At 35.9% G+C, this 20,279-nt stretch overlaps 1 protein-coding gene across 4 annotated transcripts in view; it reads left to right on the top strand.

Moving 5' to 3' along the window:
* Positions 1-10,290: 10,290 nt before the first annotated feature.
* Positions 10,291-20,279, top strand: part of mapk8b (mitogen-activated protein kinase 8b) — a 43,477-nt gene continuing 33,488 nt past the window's right edge. The window contains exon 1 of one of the 4 annotated variants that reach the window (XM_062056129.1): positions 10,291-10,588. The gene's annotated coding sequence lies outside the window, so the exon portion shown is untranslated. The remainder of the gene's footprint in view (positions 10,589-20,279) is intronic. The other 3 variants (XM_062056126.1, XM_062056131.1, XM_062056130.1) reach the window with 3 other exon arrangements.

Below are 20,279 nucleotides of genomic sequence, written 5' to 3'. Positions count from 1 at the left end.
GTTGGACAAGCTAATGGCAGATGGGGCAAGTACGGGAGCAATCCAATGGAGGCAGCAGTGTGCTCATGAGCCTGTCCAAGAGATATTTAAACTCTGTCTGGCAATTAGCTCACTTTCACTCAATATGTATATATATATATATATATATATATATATATATATATATATATATATATATATATATATATATATATATATATATATATATATATATATATATATATATATATATATATATATATATATATATATATATATATATATATATGTATATATATATATATATATATATATATATATATATATATATATATATATATATATATATATATATATATGTATATATATATATATATGTATATATATATATATTATATATATATATATATATATATATATATATATATATATATATATATATATATATATATATATACATATTTATTTATTTATTTTTATAAATAGATTTAATTATTTATTTATTTATTTTTTCCCCTTTTTTTTTTTTTAAATATATTTTATTAATATTATTATTATTATTATTATTATGTATTTATTTATTTTATTTATTTATTCCCCTACCTCGGGGGGGGGACTCGGCGGGGCGGTTGCTGGTTGTTCCATCTCCATCGTTGGGGTCCCTGCGGGTGGGGTGGGTGGTTCCTGTGGCCCCGTGCTGGGTGGTCCTGTGGCGGCCGGCTTGGGTGGGGTGGCCGTGGGCTGGCCTCGCCGCGCTCTCCGGGGGTGGGGGCCCTGTTGCCGGTGGGGCGGGGGCGGTCTTCCCGTCCGGTTGCGGGGGGTCTCCGGGCCCCTCGGTCGGGGCGTCCCGCCTTTCTGTCCGTGTGGGGTGTAGTCTCTCGCTGGCTTGGGGTCTGGCTTCCCCCTGTTTTTCTCGTGCCTTGTCCTCTGCCGGGTGCGTCTGTCTGCGGCCTGCTGCTGGCCCTTGTGGGCGGCATGGTGGGCCAGGCTCTGGGGTTCCTGTCGCTGTCCGGCTTGGCTGCGTGGGGGCGGTGGCCCCTGGTTCCCTGGGCACCACACCTACTGTTTGTGGGATGGGTTCTCGGGGAGGCTGGGGCCGTACTCTGGCTCCCGCACACACTGGGAGTCAAATGTATTGTACATGCAAATTCACATATACTCACATACATACATACATACAGACATACATAGGTACCTACGCTCCCACATACATATACAAATAAATACAGTGCATATTTACACACTCAAAGTTCGTACATCCACACGCACATTCATTATACAAACATACTGTATACACATACTGTACATATACATTCACTGTAAAAACATACATATACACATACTGTACATATACATTCACTGTACAAACACACACATACACATACTACACATACATTCACTGTACAAACACACACATACATATACTGTACATATACATTCACTGTACAAACACACATTTACACATACTGTACATATACATTCACTGTTCAAACACACAAACTGTATACACATACTGTACATATACATTCGCTGTACACACATATACACATACTGTACATATACATTCACTGTACAAGCACACATACACATACTGTACATATACAAGTACATATGCACACATACACTCATGCACATAATCACGTTTCATCAAACATATATTAACGTTGTTGCCCTAGGGTAAACTGGGTATAACACATGGCACACTGACAAAGCTTAACCTATTGTTACTATAACAATCTACAAGGTTAAGGTTGCTTCTCTTTCTTCCCCTCCATTTTTCTGCATTCTTTCGTATCTCAAGTTATCATTACGTATATGTATTGTTGCATTTGAACAATTGTATTGTTGATAATAAAGGTAAAGTACTGGTATTGTTTATTATCAATAGCACTATTTCTATTGGTATTCATATTGCTCCATTTTTAGTGTAATAATGCTCATTGTCATTTCTGTATTTTTTTTATTTAAATTTTCGCTAACTGCTTATTTGCTATTACTTTTACCATCATATTGGTACATGTCGTATTTGCTGATGTTGCTCTGTTGTTGTTGTTGTTGTTGTTGTTGTTGTTGTGTTTGCTGTTGTTGTTTTTGTCTCTCTGTCTAATCCCCCTCTTGTCCCCACAATTCCCCCCTCTGTCTTCCTTTTTCTCTCTTTCTATCCCCTCCTGCTCCGGCCCGGCTGCACCAAATGATAATATAAATACATTTAATAAAGTCAAAATACAAGTAAGGCAACAAGAGAAGTATCCTACACTTCTCTTTTGTAAAGTAAATCTGAACAGCCGATATGGGCATCTACATCTGCTATATGATTTGCCCGAGAAGCTGGGCAGGACATTATAAAAAAAAAAAAAAAAAAAATAAAAAAAATAAAAAAAAAAAAATATATATATATATATGTATATATATATATATATATGTGGTGTATATATGTATATGTGTGTATATATATATATATACACACACACATATACATATATACACATATATACATATATACACACATATATGTGTGTGTATACATAAGTGTATATATGTATATATGTGTGTGTATATATGTATATGTATATGTGTATACATATGTGTATATATATGTACATATGTGAATATATACACACATATATATATATATATGCATATATATGTGTATATCTGTATTTATGTGTATATATATGTGTATATATACTGTATATGTGTATATATACTGTATACATGTATATTATATACTGTACATATGTATATATATACTGTATATATTTATACATATGAATGTGTATATATACTGTATATATGCATGTATATGTACAGTATATATAAAAATATATATACTGTATATATGCATGTGTATGTTTATATATACTGTACATATGCATGTACAGTACAGGCCAAACATTTGGACACACGTTCTCATTCAATGGGTTTTCTTTATTTTCATGACTATTTACATTGCAGATTGTCACCGAAGGCATCACAACTATGAATGAACACATGTGGAGTTATGTACTTTACAAAAAGTGGTGCAATAACTGAAAACATGTTATATTGTAGTTTCTTCAAAATAGCCACCCTCTTGGTATTCTCTCGATGAGCTTCAAGCACACCTGGGAAGTGAAAACCATTTCAGGTGACTATCTCTTGAAGCTCATCGAGAGAATGCCAAGAGTGTGCAAAGCAGTAATCAGAGTAAAAGGTGGCTATTTTGAAGAACCTAGAATATAATTATTATTTTTTCAGTTATTTCACCCTTTTTGTTAAATACATAACTTCACAGTCATAGTTTTGATGCATTTAGTGACAATATACAATGTAAGTAGTAATGTAAATAAAGAAAATGCATTGAATGAGGAGACGGTGTGTCCAAACTTTTGGCCTGTACTGTGTGTGATTGTGAGTGTGAATGTTGTCTGTCTATCTGTGTTGGCCCTGCGATGAGGTGGCGACTTGTCCAGGGTGTACCCCGCCTTCCGCCCGATTGTAGCTGAGATAGGCTCCAGCGCCCCCCGTGACCCCGAAGGGAATAAGCGGTAGAAAATGGATGGATGGATGTATATATATATATATAAATGATAAATGATAAATGGGTTATACTTGTATAGTGCTTTTCTACCTTCAAGGTACTCAAAGCGCTTTGACAGTATTTCCACATTCACCCATTCACACACTGATGGCGGGAGCTGCCATGCAAGGCGCTAACCAGCAGCCATCAGGAGCAAGGGTGAAGTGTCTTGCCCAAGGACACAACGGACGTAACTAGGATGGTAGAAGGTGGGGATTGAACCCCAGTAACCAGCAACCCTCCGATTGCTGGCACGGCCACTCTACCAACTTCGCCACGCCGCCCCTATATATATATATATATATATATATATATATATATATATATATATATATATATATATATATATATATATATATATATATATATATATATATATATATATATACACACATATATATATACAATATATATATATATATATATATATATATATATATATATATATATATATATATATATATATATATATTGTATATATATATATATATATATATATATATATATATATATATATATAAAAAAATATATATAAAAAAAATATATATATACATATATATATATATATATATATATATATATATATATATATATATATATATATATATATTGTATATATATATATATATATATATATATATATATATATATATATATATATATATATATATATATATATATATATATATATATATAAAATATGTTATAGTTTACCTATATTTGCTGAAAAAGTAAGTTGCATATAAATAGGAACATTTTGCAACTGTTTGTTTGAATAGTTGGCGTTTGCGTGTGACTCTCAATTGTCGGTAGGTGTGGAGATGAGTGTGTAAGGTTGTTTTGTCTATATGTGACTGACTGGACCCCCAGCCTTTTGCCAGATAACAACTTGAATAAGTTCCAGCTCACCTGTGACTCTGAGTGCTATAGAAAATGGAGAGATGGAAATATAGTGTAATTTTTTAATAAGGGACAAGAGGTAGAACATGAATGGATGGATGGATTGATATTGAAGCACACATTTAATGGGGGTACACTAAGGCACACCAGTGCATAATCAAAAATACAGTATAGAGGTAAAAATGAGTATTTGTTCCCCTGCTGAATTTGTAATTTTACCGGCTTATAAAAATATGAACTGAAGGCCTTCTAAATTTTATGGTAGGTTTACATAAATACAGCAACACAATGTAAAACATGTTTTTTATTAATAAATCAATTTGTATTTGCATCTAAGAACACACATCTCTATTAGAATCTAAACATAGGCCATTCTAAGTTGATAATTATTTCATATCCACGGAACTTTATATGTAATTTGATTACTTGTCTAATAAGTATAACTTTATAATGCTGTTTCTGCACCCCATTCTCCCAAATGCAACATTAGTTATTCAACTCAGAAGACCATTAATTCCTCATTTCTATTTACCCCTCAAAAGTTTACACAAAGTGTTTTCATCATCATAGTTTTTTAATACAGAAAACGATTTAGTGCATTGTTTTGTTCCACTGTCAAGTTTGTTCCACAGACTAACACCTTTTATTGAAATACATGCATCCTTCAATTGTCACAGTTGTTTTTGATTGTTTTCAATACAATTTTCAATTGTATATCTACTGTATTTTTATTTTCAAATGTTTCAAACAAGAACATATGGCTCATGTGCACTGTTTTGGGACATATTTCATTTTCCCAATCAAAAAAGTCATTTTCTCTGGTTAGAATGTACTTCACTGGAAAAAGGTTGAGAACCACTGGTCGACTACAAGTTTGTTTGTTTTTTTATTGAACAACAAACATACATTTATAATGCACACAAAAGTCAAGGCACTTTCAACATAACCAACAATCTACACATCAAGTTGAGCAAATCACGACATCAGCGAAACATGTCAAAAAAAGAAAACAAATGCAAATACAGATAGAGTAATGAATATTAATAAATAATAATAATAACACATTTGAAAAAAATTAATAAATCCAAAAAGACAAAAAGGGCTAAATAGATCACTTTAAATGTTTTTAACAAACATATAAATTTAAGGGCTTTTGTACTCTTGATCATTCCCCAAGATTTGATTGATAATTGTAAACCATTAAGCCAGGGGTGTCCAAATTGCGGCCCGGGGGCCATTTGCGGCCAGGAGGTCATTTTTAACGGCCCCACGGCACATTTATAAATACGATTGAAAAAAATAAAAAACATTAAAGTGGTATTTAAAGAGCAAACAGGTGAAATGTAACAAGAAAATGTAGCAATGTTTACTCTAATCACACAAAGCTGCCATGTAGGCTGTTTCTTTCTTTAAAAAATAATAATGAATCAAAATCAATGTCATTATGAATTATTGACCTATTCAAGGCTCCAATTACATCACATTAAATATTTTGAGATATTTTTTGGGGAAAATGTTGCATATTTTTGGGGACGGCGTGGCGAAGTTGGTAGAGTGGCTGTGCCAGCAATCGGAGGGTTGCTGGTTACTGGGATTCAATCCCCACCTTCTACCATCCTAGTCACGTCCGTTGTGTCCTTGGGCAAGACACTTCACCCTTGCTCCTGATGGGTGCTGGTTAGCGCCTTGCATGGCAGCTCCCGCCATCAGTGTGTGAATGGGTGAATGTGGAAATACTGCCAAAGCGCTTTGAGTACCTTGAAGGTAGAAAAGCGCTATACAAGTATAACCCATTTATCATTTATTTATTTATATTTTGTGTTTGCCATGTAAAAAAACGAGCTGTTTTTTTTAAAGAAGGGCCTAAAACGAACAAACAAAAAACATAAACAACAATAAAACTTATAATTGACAGATAGATCTGAAGTTGATCTTGAGATTATTGTGTTAAAAGTAAACAGTAACAAAAAAATATATATAGTTTATTTTTTAACACTTTAATGAGTAGGACCCTTTTGGATCCCCTACAATTTTAGTGTGATTAGTTTTTAAGTGTCATTGCTCAAAAAAAAAAAAAAGAATTAAAATCAATGGTGTTATGAGTTATTGAACTTTTTAAGGCTTCTATTATTATATAATCTCAAATATCCCACTTAAAAATTTTATTGGGTGAAAATATTGCATATTTTGTGTTTTTTTTCATAAAAAAAAAGGGGTTTCTTTGACAAAAAGAGCATACAATTTAAATCTTTAAAAAATGTTATATTGACAGATAGACCTAATGTTGATCTAGAGATTTAAAAACTTGAATAATAACACAAATAATAATACTGAATGATGACACATTTTTTATATTTTTTGGACCAAAACCCTTTGGGGTCCCCGGGATCAAGCCTGAGTGGAAGCCTAAATGTATATTTTTTATACATATATTGTATTGGTTTTTAAAATAAAAAATATCAAAATGGCCCCTGCTAGCTTTGATTTTTCAATGTGCGTCCCTCAGTGGAAAAAGTTTGGACACCCCTGCATTAAGCCAAATAGAAAATGTAAGCCTTACTTTCATAAATCGACATTTATGTAGAAATGTTTTTGCCTGGAGCATAATAATGTTGACAAACATTTCTATGTTACAGTCGTTCATAAAAATATATTTTTTAATCTCTTCTATAGAGAATGGGGACATCTCCACACCCTTGTTTCTAAGCCGCGGTCGACTACAAGTATGTTCTATATCAGGGGTCACCAACGCGGTGCCCGCGGGCACCAGGTCGCCCGTAAGGACCAGATGAGTCGCCCTCGGGCCTGTTCTAAAAAAAAAAAAAAAAAAAAAATTACAAAAAAAAAAAAAAAAAAAAAATTTTTTTAAATTAAATCTACATAGAAAAAACACAAGATACACTTTCAATCAGTGCATCAACCCAAACAACCTCCCCCATGCACACTCATCCACACCCACTCACACAAAAGAGGTTATTTCTTTCTGCTACCAATATTCTGGTTCCCACAACATAGACAACACATCTGCAAGGGACACAGTCCCTGAAGCACACATGATTGTATAGGCTGCTGGTCCACTAACATTTTCATTAATTACTATTTTTTATGTAATTATTTTTATATTGTTTTACTTTCTTTTTTATCCAAGAAAATGTGTTTTATTTATTTATCTTATTTTATTTTATTTTTAAAAAAAGGGCCTTATCTTCAACAGACCAGGTTGTCAATGAAATTAGATTTGTTTAAAGGGTTTTTTAAACCAGGCCCAGTCCAGATAATGTCCAAGTCGGACTCAGCAACACACACCTTCATTCATGTACACAGAAAAAAATTAGGGAACACAACAGATTGCATATAATTTATAAACAAAATTACATTTTCAAAATAAGCATTTATGTACAGTCCAGATTATGTCCAGGTCACTCAAATTAGGGAACACAACAACAGATATCATATAATCTATAAACATAATTATACTTTCAAAATAAGCCTTTGAGGACTTCTCATCTTTTTTTTAATGTTTTTTGGCATCATTATCGTTTTCAACCATGTAACTTTCTAAAGTTAGAAAATACTGAATAAATGTTTTAAAGAAAGTAATACTAAGTGAATATCTGTTTTTGGCCTTAAAAATAAACATTTTACAGAGTACTATAATTAAATTGACTAAATCATGATTGTCAATGAACTCTCCTAAAATAACAGAAACCACTTTAAGCTTCATAAACAAACCAATCCTTAAACACATTTTTTCAACTTCCACCCAAAACAAAGACACAATATGACAATACCAAAACAAATGCAGGGTGATTCAGGCTCCTGACAACAAAATCGGCAATCATCTGACTGTCATATTCCATAATTTTAACATTTTCCCTGTGGGTAAGAAGTTATAAATAATTTTAATTTGAAAATAACGATTTTGCACATCGATAGTGGTTTTATAGATTAGTTTGAATATGGCATCCCATGGCAACGGGCAGTCAAAAAAGTCCTCCCATTTTCCATTTGTGTTGTATGAGGCAGCCTTCAAAGATTTCTTTATTAAATAAAAATCATATATTTTTCTAATTATTTTAGTTCTTTTTTGCCAACTAGAATTTCTTATTAGAGGTTTACAAACTAATAATTTAGTAGTTCCATAATTAATTATTTGTTTCCATCTTTTCCCAATTACTCCAGTTAGTTGATAAAATGAAAAGCTTGAGCAAGCATCACCATACATAGCTCTAAATTCATCATACTTCATAATTTTACCATTCCCATTGATAATATCATTGACAAAAATGATTCCTCTTTCAAACATATTTTTCCAAAAGAAAGGCTTTCCATCTATTACAATATTAGAGTTCATCCATATTAACTGCTGCAAAATATCGTCTCTTTTTTCTGGCACATAAAATTGAAAACACCACTATGAGTGTATTGTTTCCTTTATGAACCCCGCCATGTTTCCCAGCAGACTCTCTGGGAGGGGATCACTTGTAAAAAAGGATACAATTTCTTTTGATACAGTACATGTTTTTTGTCCAACAGGACATTTGTGTACCACTCAATATTTAAATACATCTTTGGAACAATTGATGCTTTTAAAGACAGACACATAGCTTCAAGGTTGAGAAGTTTCAGGCCCCCATATTCATACTCTTTGTACAAAACCTTTCTTTTAATCTTTTCTGGTTTGCCGTTCCAGACAAAATCGAAGACCCTCCGCTCATAAATCTTAAAAAAGTTTTGTGATGGAGCTGGTAATGACAAAAACAAATAAATAAATTGAGGAATAATTAACGAGTTGGCAATAGACATTTTACCATACAAGGTTAGGGATTTCCCTTTCCATAATTGCATAATTTTGTCCAGCTTTCTTAGTTGATTATCATAATTTACTGAGCCTAGATCTTCCAGATTTTCTGGGACAACAACACCAAGTATGTTAACTGGTCCATCTGTCCACAAAACAGGCACTTTGCATTCCATTCGAAAGGACGTTCCCTTTAGATTTCCGATCCTTAACATTTTACATTTATCATAATTAAGCTTAAGGCCAGATTGCTGTGAAAATATGTCCAAAAGATTAAGAAGGTTCCGCAAACAATGAGGAAAAATCTTATCTTTGTGAATCAGCCTTTTCTGACATGAACTTCATCAAGAACAAACACAGAACACGCCTCACTGATGCACATCTGCAAGACTCACTCAGAGTTGCAGTGTCAAGTTACACACCAGAGTACAACACACTAGTTAACAGCATGCAATGCCAGGCTTCCCACTAACTGAAAGAAACAGATAACAGATTTGGTGTCCAGTTCAAAGTGTGACATGATTTAAAAATTTGAGAGTTTACTTTTGTATTTTACATGAGTTATTATTTGTAAAAACATGGTGCAAAGTAATTCATGATTTGTTAAAAAATGTTAGTGGCTAGCTAGTTAAAATGGGATATTGTGATTTCACAAGACTGTCTTAGAAGTGATCATTTGAAGATGTTCAATTTGAAAAATGTGCACTTAGAGAAAATATAAAAATAAAGTGTTGCATATTGATATTTATCTGTTTCTATATATATTTATTGTGAGAAATCATTAAGATGATCAGTGTTTCCACAAAGATAAATATCATTAATTATTAATAATAACAGAGTTAAAGGTAAATTGAGCAAATTGGCTACTTCTGGCAATTTATTTAAGTGTGTATCTAACTGGTAGCCCTTCGCATTAATCAGTACCCAAGAAGTAGCCCTTGGTTTCAAAAAGGTTGGTGACCCCTGTTCTATATGAACAGATTTGTTTTCTTGAATGCAGCATCGCAGCAAAACGTTGCAAAAAGCGAGTCGCTTCCGCTTTCCGCTCGTCGCCGCCGCTGCCGGTAACGCGCAGCTGGTCTTGAACGTCCCCCCGGTCCTCATTGTGCAGCCGAGGAAGTGTCGGAAGGTTCCGCCGACGTCGGTATGAAATGGCAGAAACTGCCCGTGTCACGGAAGCTCAACGATTAGACTACGCTAAAAACACACATGGATTTTGTGGAGACCCCGGCCTGTTAGTTTAAGGGCCACAGGAGTGTGCCCGAAGAAGGAATTCAGAGTTGTTGGCTTCTCCGACGGCCAGTGGACGGCGTCTGCGGGCGGAAAGTGTTGTAATTATCCGGACAGGGGTGAGCTCGACGTATGCTTGTTTTTCACCGCTGTTGGAGCGTCTTAGTACTGTTATTGGTAACGGTTGGGGGGGATGGGTATTGCCAAATTTAGGTCACGTTTGAAACTGTAAATAGGTGTTCTACTGCAGGCACTACAGGCCTGGCCTAACTGGTACATGGCAACCAGGCTGAGCAGCTGCACTGAAACATACTCCTGGTTTCATGGTTGATCTGCATTGAATATGAACAAACACAATGCACTCCTAATGATGGGACACTCTGCAAGTAGAATGACTATCCAAACACAAATTGCAAACTGCTGACTTTCCTATGTACATTTAAACTAATTGAAATATTCAGGCAGTTGGTTGCTGAAATGTGGGTGTAGTCTGTGTAAATTGTCTCGAGTAAGCGGTCGAAATTCTATAATTTTCAAACCTAAGGACCCCAATGACCCGCAACTTGAATGAGAATATCCACCTTTTCCAGTTGCATAATACAGACTGATAAGTTGATTGGCAACTCTAAATTGGCCCTAGTGTGTTCATGTGAGTGTAAATGTTGTCTGTCTATCTGTGTTGGCCCTGCGATGAGGTGGCGACTTGTCCAGGGTGTACCCCGCCTTCTGCCCATGTGCAGCTCCAGCACCCCCCGCGACCACGAAAGGGACAAGCGGTAGAAAATGGATGCATAACACAGCCTGATTCTTTTTTTGCAGCAATTTAATGCTGTTTGTCAGGATCAACACATTGGGGTAGTTTGTAGAGGTGTACCTGCATTGGTTCGGCATTTTCACAGGTTCGCCATGTACCTCGGTTATGAAACCATAGCTTCCCTCGCGTGGATGAAGATTTTTTAAATACTGGAGTATATACTTGTTTTGCTGGGGAACTAAACAAGTCTCGACTTAACTTATTAATTTCAGCGATCTTCACTTGAATATTTACTGAGTTCGTAATCAGTACACAGTATACAGCAGCTTTCCGCTCCCTGTATGATCAGTGTCAGAGGTTGGTCCGCATTGTCCGTTTCCAGTGAGGGTTGGACTCCGCAAAGGCTGCCCTTTGTCACAGATTCTGTTCATAACTTTTATGGACAAAATTTCTAGGCGCATTCAGGGCGTTGAGAGGATACGGTTGGGTGGCTGCAGGATTAGGTCTCTGCTTTTTGCAGATGATGTCGTCCTGATGGCTTCATTTGGCCAGGATCTTCAGCTCGCACTCGATCGGTTCGCAGCCTAGTGTGAAGCAACTGGGATTGATTGATTGATTGAGAAGTTTATTGACCTCTTAAAGAATTGAATCCATGTAATGCTTTAAAAAGGCAAATAGATGGCACAAAAAGCCAAAAAAGCTTGTTTCCATTGTGGTCCATTAAATATTCATCACATTTGATACATTCAATAATAAAAGATACATAACCTGTAACATGCATATAAACAAATACGTTAAAAAATTTATAAATTATGTACATTTACGCAGTATACATGTCAGGTGTTTTGAAACACAATATATACAAAAAATGAGGGGGGTGGGGGTGTATACACTATGTACATGACACTATGTACATGACTATGGACATGTTGACTCCAAGAGTGTGCAAAACAGAATGAGAAAATATAAATACACTATAACCACATATAAACCTGTTTGATGCTTTGAAGAGTTACTGGGATCAATTTTGGTTCAGATCAGGTAGAGGTTGAGCTGAGCCATGATTTTATGGCAGTTTTAAAATTTAGTAGGGAAGTTCGAATTTTAAGGTCTGTTGGTAGTGCATTCCACTGTGTGGTGGCAAAATAGTAGAATGCATTTTTTCCCATGAGAGTCTTGAATTTGGGGGGGACGAGATGAGAATCAGCACCTCCAAGTTTGAGTCCATGGTTCTCGCCCGGAAAAGGGTGGAGTGCCATCTCCGGGTTGAGGAGTTCAAGTACCTCGGAGTCTTGTTCACGAGTGGGGGAAGAGTGGATTGTGAGATCAACAGGCGAATCGGTGCAGCGTTTTCAGTAATGCGGACGGTATCGATCCGTTGTGGTGAAGAAGGAGCTGAGCCGGAAGGCAAAGCTCTCAATTTACTGGTCAATCTACGTTCCCATCCTCACCTATGGTCATGAGCTTTGGGTTATGACCGAAAAGACAAGATCAAGGGTACAAGCGACCAAAATTAGTTTCTTCCGCCGGGTGGCGGGGCTCTACCTTAGAGATAGGGTGATAAGCTCCGTCATTCGGGAGGAGCTCAAAGTAAAACAGCTGCTCCTCCACATCGAGAGGAGCCAGATGAGGTGGTTCGGGCATCTGGTCAGTATGCCACCTGAATGCCTCCCTAGGGAGGTGCTAAGGGCACGTCCGACCGGTAGGAGGCCACGGGGAAGACCCAGGACACATTGGGAAGACTATGTCTCCCGGCTAGCCTGGGAACGCTTCTGGATCCCCCGGGAGGAGCTTCACGAAGTGGCTGGGGAGAGGAAAGTCTGGGCTTCTCTGCTTAGGCTGCTGTCCCCGCGACCTGACCTCAGATAAGCAGAAGAAAATGGATGGATGGTAATCAGTACAGCGCTTTCGGTTCAGTGCAGTATTCGTTACACCCAAAGTAGTGGTGCTGAAAGAAATTGATTCACATCCGAATCGCGATTCTTATATATTACGATTCTAAACCAATCAAATATTTTCAATATTCTTAATTTAAAAATATGTTTTTCAAGTCAGCTCCATGCTTATTTGCTACTCATACTGTTTGTCAGGGAACAGCCTCTGTAGTATTTTGTTCCAGCAGTCTTCAGGTCCTGCGCACTGCCGTGTTAGTTAGCTAACTTTAGATGTCAGTAATATTCCTGCCCGAAGGAGAAATAAATACAGTCAGTCCCGTCATCGCTGGAGGCAAATGTTTGGGAGCATTTCGGATTCTGCAATTTCCTGAGTAGGAACTAAAAAGATATGATCAAAATAGTATAAATCTCATGGAGATTCCGGAGCAATTTTGAGAGTTAAAGAGCAAACCAGTCACATGATCCCTGATGTATAAAGAAGTAGCAACCACAGAACTCTTCCCCATCAACAACAATGCAAATTAAGCAAACTTTGTTAGAGCCAACAACGATTACTTCGGGAACAATTATAATCCAGAACCTTATATTTTTGAGCCCGAACACAAGGACGATGAATAATAAGTTTTGCAAGCCGAGTGCTAACCGGAGGCAGTGTTATTGAAACACTATATAGCGTCAACAACATTGCTCGGTGCTAAACATACAAACTACCCATAATAAAAGAAACATTTATTGTACAAATTCTATTCTTGCTGGGATGCCGACCGACGGGACACCTATATGTTCCAGTTTGGGTAAAGAACCAAACCCAATCCTCACGAAAGGTTAAAAATGTTGCAGCAACTAGTGTCTTTTTCACCATCTCGGGGAATGTGAAAGTCGACCAGCCTCTTGGTCCATGGCCACATTTGTTTACCACCAGGTGAGCGATGCATGAATTATAATGTAGAATTTACTTTTACCAAGTTTGAGCTGAAGCACAAGCAGCCAACGGCTTATAGTCTGTCAACAATAGTAGTGTGAACTACCATTATCTCACTGCTATCAATGCGTCGCTAAAATAGGCCATCTGTGTTGGCGCTTATAATAATACAGCTCATATTTGGTTAATTTTCAAGTCACGACATGTAAATCGAGTATTGTTGCCGGTTTTTGGATGTTTTTAGAGAGGGTATAAAGGGCAAAATAGAGGACCTTCGATTTGTTGACTCAATTGTTAGCTGTTTATTTACGATTTCGAATGCATAAAAAAAGCTAAGCATATGTGCTATTGTCTTACATAAGGATTGTAAATGATAAACAGAACATCTCTTTCCAATTTTTGCGTATTTCCAGTATAACTGATCTGATTATATGGTCAGAGTGCAGAGGCTTTACACCAGTGACGTAGAATCTAGGGATATTGCCGAAGATATTCGGAGTGGAATAGTCAAAATGGCCGATTGATTTTGTGGCATTTTGGGTTGTTTAGACGGTATTTTCACATACTTTATGAATTGTAAATACAATTTCATAAAGTTTTATGCAGGGGTCGCCAACCCGTCCAGGATTAAAGTTAAAGTACCAATGATTGTCACACACACACTTAGATGTGGTGAAATTTGTCCTCTGCATTTGTCCCATCCCCTTGGGGAGCAGTGGGCAGCAGCGGCGCCGCGCCCGGGAATCATTTTGGTGATTTAACCCCCACCTCCAACCCTTTGTTGCTGAGTGCCAAGCAGGGAGGTTATGGGTCCCATTTTTATAGTCTTTGGTATGACTCGGCTGGGATTTGAACTCCAACCTACCGATCTCAGGGCGGACACTCTAACCACTAGGCCACTGATGATTGACCAGTCGAGCTTTGGGACCCTCGATCGCAAAATTATTAGAAAAAAGTATTAATATGACATCAGTGACACCCCAACCTAGAGAGTGACCAACAGACCTGCCAACAGGCACTCATTTTAAACCCTGAACAAACACACACGCTCGCCTTGCCTCTCTTCATCCCGCTGCTCTCGACATCGCGGCCACACCCCCTGAGCACGACTGCACACGACGCTCGCTTGTCTTGCAAACGCGTGTGGCCAAAAATCATCGAGCTGAAACAATGCAATAAGGCTGACTTTTGCAACGCATCGGACACATCCAACATCAAACAACTCTTCCCTCAACCCCGACCATCATCGCTCGCATGCGATGGGAAGCTAACAAGCCAAATACTAAAGTTGGTGAACATTGCTCCAAAGTACGGCTGCGTGATATTCTGGTATTATACTTAATACCGGTATATTTAAGAAAGCGGTATATACAGTATTTGAGAAAATACTGCCATATCGTTATCTTTTGTTGTGCCGTTTGCTCTTCTCTGCGCCTGACGGGCGATGCACATGGCATCCTCTTTGGCTCACCCCCGCTACTTGCGTGTTTAAGGAGGCTCCTCATATGTTTATGTTGTTCGCTTCTGTTAGCGACTTAGCACAGAAGGTAACGACAGCTCCTCTCTGCTGCTTGCTTGGTGTGTCAAATATTTAACTACAACTCTGTTTAAAAGTGCCTCTGCCCATAGCCTGTGTAGACTAAGCTACTGTAGTGTAGTGGCTGGGTGGCTGAAAAGTAGTTTTAAACTGAACAGCCAGCGGCTTTCACCGCAGTGAGCGAGTAGAAGTAGGGTTTCCCCTACATGTAAACGATCGTGGCGCAACGTCATGCCAAGATTACTCCTTCAAAATAAGTTTATGCATTCTTTTTTTTCCCCATGAACTTTTTTTTTTAACATGAAAACAAAATTAAGTGACGTATTATATGAATGAATATACCGTATATCAGGGGTGCCCATTACGTCGATCACGAGCTACCGGTCGATTGCAAAGGGTGTGTCAGTTGATTGCCTGCCAGGCATTAAAAAAATAGATCTAAAAATTTACGATTATCAATCTTCACTATGACGTCACTTTTGTCACTTGATTGACATTTGCGGCACCCAAGGATGATGCTGGCAGCTGCGAACTCAATATTAATTAAAAAATGACCGTCAGGAAGGCGAGAAACACTTTTTAATTTAACGGACTTTCGCACCGAACCTGCTGTCAAAAGCCTAAAGACTGACCGCACAGTTCCTGTCTTCACAATAAAAGTAACCAGTACTACTGTAAATTATCTCTGATTCCAATCATTGCAAGTCTTAAGAATCAGGTAATACATCATCAACTTATATTCTTGTCTTCATGAAAGAAAGGAATCTATATGTGTTAAACATGCCTGTATTTTTATTAAACACATGTTAAAAAAAATGTCTGTTTCATAAATAAATACATACATAATATAATATAATATATATATATATATATATATATATATATATATATATATATATATATATATATATATATATATATATATATATATATATATATATATATATATATATATATATATATATATATATATATATATATATTAGGGCTGCAACAACTAATCGATTATTAAAATAGTTGCCAAATAATTTAGTCATCGATTCGTTGGATCTATGCTATGCGCATGCGCAGAGGTTTTTTTTATTTAAATAAACCTTTATATATAAACTGCAACATTTACAAACAGCTGAGAAACAATAATAAAATAAGTATGGTGCCAGTATGCTGTTTTTTTTCCCAATTAAATACTGGAAAGGATAGAAATGTAGTTTGTCTCTTTTATCCGATTATTAATCGATCAATCGAAGTAATAATCGACAGATTAATCGACTATCAAATTAATCGTTAGTTGCAGCCCTAATATTAATATATATATATATATATATATATATATATATATATATATATATATATATATATATATATATATATATATATATATATATATATATATATAAATAAAATGTTTGTACATGTTGCAGTTTATAAACAAAGGTTTATAAAAAATAAAAATTGCCTCTGGGCATAGAATAGATCCAACGAATCGATGACTAAATTAATCGCCAACTATTTTTATAATCGATTTAATGGATTAGTTGTTGCAGCCCTAATATATATATATATATATATATATATATATATATATATATATATATATATATATATATATATATATATATATATATATATATATATATATATATATATATATATATACATACATACATACATACATACATACATACATACAGGGCAGCACGGTGGAACAGGGGTTAGTACGTGTGCCTCACAATACGAAACTCCTGGGCTCGGGATCTTTCTGTGTGGAGTTTGCATGTTCTCCCCGTGACTGCGTGGGTTCCCTCCGGGTAGTCCGGCTTCCTCCCACCTCCAAAGACATGCACCTGGGGATAGGTTGATTTGCAACACTAAATCGTCCCTAGTGTGTGAATGTGAGTGTGAATGTTGTCTGTCTATCTGTGTTGGCCCTGTGATGAGGTGGTGACTTGTCCAGTGTGTACCCTTTCCTCCTGTGTGCAGCTGGGATAGGCTCCAGCACCCCCGTGACCCTGTAAGTGTGGGCACCTCTGCCGTATATAGTTTATTATTTATGTACTGTTAGCTATAATAAGTTTGAAAAACAGCTCAAATATCAGAAAAACGTTGTTCATTGCTTTATTTAAAAAAAAAAAGTGCATCTAAATCGCCTGTATTCAATGTTAATCGTGATTTCAATATTGATAAAACTAATCTTAATTATTATTTTGACCATAATCGTGCAGTTCTATGTATAAGACTCGACCTCATATATGAACACTATTTTTATCTATATGAACAAAGAGTGCAGTTACGTCTTTTGTCCATAAGGGTGCCATCTTGCGAAAGGTTCACATTTATTTGTATCTATTTATAGTATTATTTTGTTTCTGCCTCATTACTTTGTTTATAATGCTTGTGTTGGTTCCATATGCACATTCAACTTTCTACTTGAGGTACATATATACATTTTGAATGTGTTTGTGTTTTTTGAAAAACACTTGGTTAAATGATTTCAGTATAAATACTTTTAGAAAATTTTGAGGCCATTAAAAATACCGCGATAATAATAACCGTGATCATTTTGGTCACAATAACCGTGATAAGAAATGTTCATACCGTGACATCCCTAGTCCATATACAAAGGCTATTTTGATCAAGGTTGTTTGTTAGCACTGCAGGGAAAACTAAACTGACAAAATGACATGTAAATAAGATGAATACCATTAGGCTATTTAGTTTGTTTGATAAAAAAGACAAGTCCCTCTCATTTATATAATAATATAAAAGGCTAGACCAAACATGTTAACGCAGAAACAGAAAGTAGAATAAATGTTTGAAGTCTAATTGATACAGAAAGAAGGAAGGGTTGGTCCAATCACTACTCTCAGAAATGATGATCTGGTCAGTTCATGGTCTGAGAAACATCCAACTATAAAGCCTAACTCCTCAACACAATGTTCCAAATCCATCTAATGATCCTTCCTCTACAGGCACATGCATTGGAGCTAACCTCCTACTTCCCCTTTTCCCAGCTCATTGCGCCTTTGCCTTGACCCCTGGCCTTCACATGTAGTGCATGCACAACACTCTCAATGTTGTATGATCTGATTCTGAAGGTAACATTAAACCTCGCTAGTGTATGACTGCTTGAGTCTATGCCTGTGTTTAAATGTGTTCAATAAGTAGATTTACCATTGAAATGGTGTGAAAACAATAATTGACTTTACAAGTATATGGGATATAATAAAAACTTTCCCAGTTTGTTGGATAGCAAGCACTTGTCCTGTTTTTTGGACAGTGATTGAATCGTGCTTTGGTGCTACAAAGCACCATATTGTTTTGTAATAACTGCCAAGTAGGAGGATCAGTAGAAGCATATAATTGTTGGCATATTAGAATTCAAGACAACTTATTTTTACTATAACCAGGGTTTCCCCTAGATTTGCCACTATATATGTGGCGGTGGGGGTGTGGTCAATATGACATTATCATATATGACATTATAATTTTGATTTGCAATTGTCGATATATTTTCTTTAAAAAGGCTAAAAAAAATTGTTTATGTATATTTGAAACAAATATTATTATTAGTTATTGATAATACCATTAATAATAATACTTTTTTTTTTTTTTCTCATATCAGAATCACAATCAGCTTTAACACAAGGAATTTGACTTGGGAGACTGTGCTCTTCTTGTTTAATGCAGTTGCAATTATTGCTTATTGTAAAAGGTAACACAGGCTACACTATATTCTGCCCTGCTTGAATGTTATAATTTAGTTTTCCAAATATGTAAACAGTCCTTTGAGTTACATTTAGAAAAATAGTAACTTTGGGTCTTTTGTTGATATTCTTCACAATGAAGTGACTTTGAAACTAACCACACTAAATAAAGTACATTATATATACACATGAAGTGCACACACTGTACATGTAGGAATTACGTTAGATAGATATTATAATTTGGAATAAACTGAAAAAAGCAGTAAAATTGTGCAAGATGAAAGTTGAGCTTTAAAACCGCCAGCTTAATGCTAACATACAATTGACTAGCTCATAGACAAGCTAACTCAAATTAGCATGGTCAATCACAGGGACAGACACAATCATTCACACTAACATTCATATATATGGACAATTTACAGTTTCCAATAAAGCTAACATGCATATTTTTGGAATGTGGAAGGAAATTGAAGTGCCCGGAGAAAACCCACACACTCACGGGCACAAGTGCACACTCCACACAATGATGTCCAAACTGAGGTTCAAAGACGCACACGGTGTAAAGTTAGACGTTATTGTCTGTAATGTCAAAAGATTTATAGTAGTTTTCTTTCATTTCACTTTGTTGTCTGTGAAGCACTTTGATTCTGCCTTGTGTATGAAAAGCGCTTTACAAATAAAGTTGCCTTGCCTTGCCTTTACACTGGGTTGAACAAGAAATGCATTAATTAGTTTAAAATACCTTTCTCTTCAACTTTCTCTCCTTACTTTTGCCGGGTGTCAGCTTGTTTAGGTGCGCGACCAGCAGTAGTTTTTTTTTTCAAAATAAAACAATGACGTTTTTATGATATTGGAGCTGTTTTTCAAACTTATTATAGCCAATAGTACGTTAATAGTAGACTATTTACAGTATATCCATTCATACGATATATCACTTAAATTTGTTTTCATGTCAAAAAGTGTTTTAATAAAAAGAAGATAAAAAGAAAGATAAAAAG

This window comes from Entelurus aequoreus, linkage group LG08 (assembly GCF_033978785.1).
Source record: "Entelurus aequoreus isolate RoL-2023_Sb linkage group LG08, RoL_Eaeq_v1.1, whole genome shotgun sequence".
Classification (NCBI taxonomy): Eukaryota; Metazoa; Chordata; class Actinopteri; order Syngnathiformes; family Syngnathidae; genus Entelurus; species Entelurus aequoreus.
This window is presented reverse-complemented; position numbering and strand designations above follow the sequence as displayed.